The 8,196-nt window shown below is 39.8% G+C and overlaps 1 pseudogene; it reads left to right on the top strand.

The window, feature by feature from the left end:
• Nucleotides 1-245: 245 nt before the first annotated feature.
• Nucleotides 246-3,809, top strand: LOC101558110 (presenilins-associated rhomboid-like protein, mitochondrial; annotated as a pseudogene).
• The last annotated feature ends 4,387 nt before the right edge of the window (nt 3,810-8,196 follow it).

Consider the following 8,196-nt stretch of genomic DNA (forward strand, 5'->3'; position numbering starts at 1 on the left):
ATTTATATTACAGAGATATTTTGAAGTCACACAAGATTATGTGTATATTTATAAATTATATACAAATAAAATATGTTTTTACTATGTAGACATATAACTGATGAGTGAAATACCTTCTACCACAAAACTTAAATGGATATATTAAATAATATTCTATAAAATAAGTAAAATGGAAATAATTGCGACATGATGAAGAACTATTAAAATTTTTTTATTGCAAAACGATTTGTTCATGAACTTAAAAAATGAATGATGGGGTATTAGGGCTAGAGGCAGAGAGGCCGGCACTGTGGTCAGGTGTGGGCTCGGCTGACGGGCTCCCACGAGCCCACTGGGCCCTGACCTCGCTGTGGCTGCTTGGACGCAGGCTCAACTATTTTGTTCAGCAAAAATGTGGGTTCAGAAAAATCCCCAGGAAGATTGAACCTTGAGGAACAGAGTCAGAAACTAATGGGTCAGCATACAAGAGAGGTGCTTGGATTCCTCCTGTCGAAGAAACAGACTTTAATCCTTCACCCTATCCTTAAGGACTCTCATAAAGCCTTTATTTTTTTTTCCCACTGTTGGTTTACTGGCTGTGCTAATCAAGCCGAGTTCTCCCCAAATGAATCACACAAAGACAAGATGTGATGCAATAAGCAAAGGGTCTTTATTGGCTAGCCTGGCTAGCTGGAGCGAGGGCCCTCGTCTGGCTCACTGACACAGTGGCAGCCTTCTTGGAACAACTGGTCCCACATCTCAAAAGTGAGAGGCTTTTGGGGCTGGAGAGATAGCACAGCGGGTAGGGCGTTTGCCTTGCACGCGGCCAACCCGGGTTCAAATCCCAGCATCCCATATGGTCCCCTGAGAACGGCCAGAGGTAATTCCTGAGTGCAGAGCCAGGAGTAACCCCTGTGCATCGCCAGGTGTGACCCAAAAAGCAAAAAAAAAAAAAAGTGAGAGGCTTTTATACCATAGCACTATATAACAGAGACTTTCCGGGACCACCCTTTTTGGCTGCAGTCTGAGGGACTTTTCATTATTTGTACTTAGCTGATGGATTATAAATCAGAGTCATACGGGTTGCATATGAGTTACATAAGGCTTATATAGGGATTTTCCCTACCTGCATCTGATTGGTCATCTTTAGCTGACCTCACCATGGCTCTCTCACTTCAGGGAAATCATGATTCAATTCCAGGAATCTGTGCTTAATACCAGGAATTCTGGAACCAAAACCTAGGTCTAGCTTCTTCTGGCTTCTTTATGAGCCTGTCATGGCTCTGTCTTGGTTTCTTCGTTTCTCAGCTGTGCCTCTGGATCAGCTGCTATTTATCAATATGAATCACTGCATTGAGTCCAGAGTTATTTTGATGGTATAAAAGCTGATTGGCTGGACAACATAAGACTACAGAAAGGAGGGGACTTCAGAATGGAGGTATCACACCTGAAAATGTCTTTGTGTTCTGTTATGGAGAGTGTTTTCCTGACAGCGAACAACGATCACATACCTTCCTTCCAATCTTGCTTTAAAGGTTCTTTGTTCTCCAGTGTTTCTGTCCACGTTCAGCCATTTCTCCTGTTCCACATGGTAGCCAACATTTATATTTTGTGGAGCTTCTCCTCCAGCACAGTGAATGTTCGGAGGCAGGAGAAGCTCATGACAGTGTCCTTGTCTGCAGTTGTCATTTCTAATTTTGTCAGTTATGTGTGTAAAGTTGCCTAAGGAAGATATGGACCATCACTTGGTGCATTGGGCATGATCTAACTGTCCTTGCTGCTCTCTGCACGAAGGTCCTGGGTGGGAGACTCACCATCATCTTCCTGCCCATGTTCACCTTCACTGCCAGGAATACAGCAGGAGTGATCCTGAGATGGAATTTTTTTTTTAAATTTATTTATTTTTAATTAGAGAATCACCGTGAGGGTACAGTTACAGATTTATACACTTTTGTGCTTATACTTCCCTCATACAAAGTTTGGAACCCATCCCTTCACCAGTGCCCATTCTCCACCACCCGTAAACCCAGTGTCCCTCCCACCCTCCCCAATCCCATCTCCCCCCCACCCCACCCTGCCACTGTGGCAAGGCATTCCCTTCTGTTTTCTCTCTCTAATTAGCTGTTGTGGTTTGCAATAAAGGTGTTGAGTGGCCGCTGTGCTCAGTCTCTAGCCCTCATTCAGCCCGCAACTCCCTTCCCCCACATGGCCTTCGACTACAATGTAGTTGGTGATCGCTTCTCTGAGTTGACCTTTCCCCGGAACGTGAGGCCAGCCTCGAAGCCATGGAGTCAACCTCCTGGTACTTATTTCTACAGTTCTTGGGTGTTAGTCTCCCACTCTGTTATTCTATATACCATAGATGAGTGCAATCTTTCTATGTCTGTCTCTCTCTTTCTGACTCATTTCACTCAGCATGAAACTTTTCATGCCCATCCACTTGACTACAAAATTCTTGACCTCCTTTTTTCTAACAGCTGCATAGTATTCCATTGTATAGATGTACCAAAGTTTCCTCAACCAGTCATCCGTTCTGGGGCATTCGGGTTTTTTCCAGATTCTGGCTATTGTAAACAGTGCTGCGATGAACATACATGTGCAGATGTTGTTTCGATTGTACTTTTTTGCCTCTCTGGGATATATTCCCAGCAGTGGTATTGCTGGGTCAAATGGGAATTCAATATCTAATTTTTTGAGAGTCGTCCATATTGTTTTCCAGAAGGGCTGAACCAGTCGGCATTCCCACCAGCAGTGAAGAAGGGTCCCTTTCTCCCCACATCCTCTCCAACAGCGGTTGCTTTTGTTCTTTTGGATGTGTGCTAGTCTCTGTGGTGTGAGGTGGTATCTCAAAGTTGTTTTGATCTGCATCTCTCTGATGATTAGTGATGCAGAGCACTTTTTCATGTGCCTTTTGGCCATTCGTATTTCTTCCTTGGTAAAGTTTCTGTTCATTTCTTCGCCCCATTTTTTGATGGGGTTGGATGTTTTCTTCTTGTAGAGTTCAACCAGTGCTTTATATACCATTGATATCAACCCCTTATCTGATGGGTATTGTGTAAATATCCTTTCCCATTCTGTGGATAGTCTTTGGATTCTGGTCACTGTATCTCTTGCGGTGCAGAAGCTTTTTAGTTTAATGTAGTCCCATTTGTTGATCTCTGTTTTTACTAGATTGCTTAGTTCCGTGTCACCTTTGAAGATACCTTTATCTTCAATATCGTGGAGGGTTTCGCCGACCTTGTCTTCAATGTACCTTATGGTTTGTGGTCTAATGTTGAGGTCTTTAATCCATTTTGATCTGACTTTTGTGCATGGTGTCAGGTCAAGGTCTAAACCCATTTTTTTGCATGTGGTTGTCCAGTTGTGCCAGCACCATTTGTTAAAGAGGCTTTCCTTGCTCCACTTCACATCTCTTGCTCCCTTATCAAAGATTAGATGGTCATACATTTGGGGTTGTGTGTAGGGATATTCCACCCTGTTCCATTGGTCTACGGCTCTGCCTTTGTTCCAGTACCATGCTGTTTTAATTGTTACTGCTTTGTAGTAAAGTTTGAGGTTGGGGATGGTGATGCCTCCCACTGAGATGGAAATTTTTGATCACATCTTGAAGGTGCTTTCTTTGGAATATGGTATATTATATCCCTTACGGCCATGGACTCATTTAGAAGAACAGAGATCTTCTAGTGAAAATTTGGTACAAAATGAGAACTAATCTCCCTGAAAAGGGAGTGGCTTTAAGTAACTGGAGGTGGTCATTGCTGGTACATTTGGACCCGCTGCCCGAACTACACCCTACAGCGCTATTCTGGTCTGGGAGGCCGTCCTCCTAATATTTCCTACTATTATAAACTGTGTCCCCAGTACGTGTCTTACTAGAAAGCAAGTTATGACAAAGTTGTAAAATAAAGGTTTATAGTTTGTAAAAAAAAAAATTACTTGTTTCAAGCTAATTAAGTGTAGTTTTAAAATGCCACTTATTAAAATTACAATTTTATCAATTTCTAATATGATATAAATTATCTCTTGAAACTATTTAAACATAGGGGCCGGAGCGATAGCACAGCGGGTAGGGCGTTTGCCTTGCACATGGCCGACCCGGGTTCCATCCCCGGCATCCCATATGGTCCCCCAAGCACCGCCAGGAGTAATTCCTGAGTGCAAAGCCAGGAGTAACCCCTGAGCATCGTTGGGTGTGACCCAAAAAGCAAAAAAAAAAACTATTTAAACATAATAAAATTGTTTTAATAGAAACTTAAAAATAGATAGAAAATAGTCGATCAAAAATACTTACTGTGTGGGCCAGAGCAAGAACTCTGGGTAAGGTACTTACTTTACTATAGCAAACAGGCCTTAATCTCTGGCACCACATGTGGTCCCCAAGGCCCCGCCAAGAGTGATCCATAAACTCAGTCAGGAGTGATCCCTGAGCACTGCTGTGTGTGCTCCACCCCCTAACAAAAACAAAAATAGAAAACAAAAATGTTTAGTGTGTATGATAGTACTTGAAGTTTACATTTATCAAATCCATATATTTTTTGCTAGGAAATGCATATCTGACCTCTAATCATAAATATGATGATTCCATTCATGCAATGTTTCCCCTTTGTAAATTAGATTGATTATGTTAACAAGTTTGACTTCTTTTTCAATCCTCACAGACTCTATCTGCTGCTTCTCTGTACCCTTCTTGATTCTCAGATCTTGAGCATCCTGCTAGTAATTCTTCATTGTTGGAACCAAGTGAATCCTTTTGTCTGTGCAGAACTTTTTGATATTTTCAGAAATCAAAGTGTCATTAAAATGTCTCCATAATACCAAAATGTATCTTTACTTCATACTTTCAAAATTTGTTTTCTTTACCCACAGGTAGAAAAAGGTAACTAAATATCCACAGACCATATTTTATATTTAAGCTTCCCAGTATTAAAAAATTTTATCTTGCATAATTTTTGCTGGTAGAACAAACTAAGATTCAGCTTTTATTTTAAAGTTCTGTTTCAATGGATTATGAGAAGTGGGTAGGGCTTTTGCCTTGAACGAGGCTGACCCGGGCTCAATTCCTCCACCCCCTTAGAGAGCAAGATACTGAGAGTATCCTGCCTGCACAGCAGAGCCTGGCAAGCTACTCCTGGCGCATTTGATATGCCAAAAACAGTAACAACAAGTCTCACAATGGAGATGTTACTGGTGCCCACTCGAGCAAATCAATGAGCTATGGGATGACAGTGACAGTGGCAGTGACAGTTTCAATGGATGTATTTAAAAAAACAGTCACATGTGTTTAAAAAAACAGTCACATAGCTATTAGGACTATGACTGCACAGTCACTGATCATATACATGCCAACATAGAACTTGCAACTGGAAGTCCTTTTGACTCGCAGCCAACACTTTTCTTACAGATAATATAACATCTGATAAGCAAGTTTGAACTCCTCCTACCTGAATAACGTTCATGTAAAGTAAAACAGGCAGCTATTTTAAGTTTCAATCTTAATGCAGACATTATTAGGGGAAAGATTGCTTCTTGTTTCTCATAGCCATTATTGCCTTTTCTGTGGTAACAAAAGATGTAGTTGGACTAATTGTACTAAAGAATTCGTAATTACTCTTGTAGGGTAATTAAATAAGCAAGGTGGCAGAATAAACCCGTTCTTTATAAGAGATAGGTAAATTTTTTTAGTTTTTTTGTTTTGTTTTGTTGTTTTACTTTGGAAATATATGTGACAATCTTAAGAGTGTTTAACCATGAAAAGCATCTTAATGTTAAATCAAAAATGTGGCATTATGATGTATAAATTTGCACAACTACTATTCCTCCTTCACAGTTCTTATGTTATCCTTGAAGTTATAAACCCTGTAATTACATTTGAATCAATACTTGGAAACCACTATAAGATGGATGTTGTTAAAGTCCCAAGTCCCATTCCCAATTATCTGTCATTACTTTACCTGTCTGTATTTCCTGGAAAGTGCAAGAACAGATTTTCTTTTTTTGGCCTGAATCACAGTTTAACCAATGCTAACAGACTCTGTTGAAAAGATCAGTGACAATTGCCCAACATCGAAGCTGATTGAATGACAATTTTCATTCAATCAAAAACAAGCTGACCATGAACTTAAAAGAAAACTCTAAAGATTGAGAAATCCCGAGTGCTTCAAAATGCTGACATTCCCTGGCAATCCGGGCAGACATACCCATGAAGGGGTTTCTGTTTATGCTATAGGCTCTGTGTAGACCATAGGAAGATGTAAAAATTTCTCAAGGGGCCTGTGTATATGTATTTTTTAATTCTCTATGCCATATTGCCATGTCTCTCCTACTATTTCCAACATTCAGTAATCCCACATGTGTTTATTGTCTTGCCACTTGAAATGAGAAGAGGAGATGGCATTTGTCTTTATTATAGTAATTTATGTTGGAGCCTCCCCTTTATGGAAAACATTAAATTGCCCTCACCATGCAGAAATTTAAGAAATAAGATAAAGAAGAAACATGACTTTTTATAATGCTGAATGGCACAAAAAGACATTGTGAATCTTTGAACTCTAATTTTTATCACTGTATGATCTTCATCAAACTTATTAATGTAGTATCCTTGATCTATGCAATCTAGGTGGGAAATAGCCCCGAACATGGAAAATTTATGTAAAGATTGATGTTTCTCTAAACACACATATTATATACCACTGCTAAGATTGAGATAAACTGGTGGCAAAAAAAAAACACTTGTTTTGTTTGTTTTGAATCATTAAAAATATTATTCCAAGACATTATTGTTAAATTTCTTCTTTCTGTGTTCTAAGTAAACATGTATATAATTTCTTTTTTCTCACCCTATGTTTAAATTTTTCCTTGATGTGAGTTTGATGTTCTCAGTGTGCAATAATAAACAAAAATAATAAATTTAGAAATTTCTATTATGTGTGCTCATATAATTTATTCAGTGTTCAAAACTGTGGCAAACAATTTTCTGCAGATTAGCTCTCGAGGGAGAATTGTTCTCACGTATCTAAAGAGGGTATTTAGAGAAGTTTATGCTCAGTTTCACATCAAAACCGTAAAAAAATGAGAACCTTAAAGTTGTTGTCAACATGAGGCTTCAAAAGGGCCTGAATGATAGTACAGGGGGTCAGGCATTTGTCTTGCATATATCTGACCCAGGTTTGATCTTCAACATCACATATGACCTCCTGAGCATAGCCAGAAGTGATCTCTGAGCACAGGCAGAGTTGGAATTAAGCCCTGAGCACACTGGGTGAAATCCCAAAACAAAACAAACAAACAAAAACAATAATAGGTCAGGAAATGCATACCAAGGGATTCTAGAAAATAAAATTTATTTTCCTCAGGTTTGATGTAACTGAAATAAAAAACTTATTTTCAGATCTAAAAAAAAGTAAGACTTTTCTTCTTATTTAATCACTGTAAGATAGACTCATATAAAGCTGTTCATTAGTTTTCAGTCATGCAGTGTTCCGACACCCATCTCTCCACCAGTGCATATTTCTCAGACCAGTGTCCCCATTTCTCAGACCAGTGTCCCCAGGTTCCATCCCATTACCACCACCACACCTGTGCCTGCCTCTATGGCAGGCATTTCTCTCTCTGTTTCTGTCTCTCTCTGTCTCTCTCTCTTTGTCTCTCTGTCTCTCTCTGTCTCTCTGTCTCTGTCTGTGTCTCTCTCTCTATCTTTATCTCTCACTCTCTCTGTCTCTCTGTCTGTCTCTCTGTCTTTATCTCTCTCTCTCTCTCTCTCTCCTTTTGGATATTGTGGTTTGCAACACAGATACAGAAAGGTTATCATGAGATCCATTTACCTACTTTTAACACTCAGTTCTTGTCCCAGTGTAATCATTTCCAACCAGTATTATTATTATACTGGTCTCTTCTCTATCTTATCTACCCTCAGCCACACATGCACACTTGTGGTAAATTCCAATCATTGACCAGCCCTTGTTTTCCCTGACCTTGGATATTAGTCTCATACTATTTTTTTATATACCCCCAAGTGAATGCAGTCATTTTATATCTGTCCCTCTCATTCTGACTCATTTCACTCAGCATGATGTTCACCATATGAAAGAAACAGGACCACTGCAATTCCATTTTGGAAAGCCAGACTCCATTTTGTGCCTCAGGGACATGAGTTTACAACCTAGTAAGGAACACATGCCAGACCCCAAGGTCATGGACTTAAATGTCCAGACATCTGAC

This window comes from Sorex araneus, chromosome 1 (assembly GCF_027595985.1).
Source record: "Sorex araneus isolate mSorAra2 chromosome 1, mSorAra2.pri, whole genome shotgun sequence".
Classification (NCBI taxonomy): Eukaryota; Metazoa; Chordata; class Mammalia; order Eulipotyphla; family Soricidae; genus Sorex; species Sorex araneus.